The following is a 334-nucleotide window of genomic DNA, read 5'->3' as shown; positions in this document are numbered from 1 at the left end:
AGGATTTGGGGGCTGTGGGGCCAAGGGTTTGGGCTTTATGGAGCCGAGGGTTTGGGATCTGTGAGGCCAAGGTTTTGGGGTTTATGGGACAAACAGCTTGGAGTCTAATGGGGCCAAGGGTTTGGGGTTTATAGGGCCAAGGGCTTGGAGTTTGTGGGGGCCAAGAATTTGGGGTCCATGGGACAAAGGGTTTGGGGTTTGTGGGGCCAAGGTTTTGGGGTTATGGGGCCAAGGGTTTTGGATCTGTGAGGTCAGGGGGGTGGAATTTATGGGGCCAAGGATTTGGAATTTATGGGGTCCAAGGGTTTGGGGGACCAAGGGATTTGGTGTTGAT

Source organism: Pygoscelis adeliae, unplaced genomic scaffold (assembly GCF_000699105.1).
Source record: "Pygoscelis adeliae isolate BGI_AS28 unplaced genomic scaffold, ASM69910v1 Scaffold494, whole genome shotgun sequence".
NCBI lineage: Eukaryota > Metazoa > Chordata > Aves > Sphenisciformes > Spheniscidae > Pygoscelis > Pygoscelis adeliae.
The sequence above is the reverse complement of the archived record's forward strand: the minus strand, read 5'-3'. Positions refer to the sequence as shown.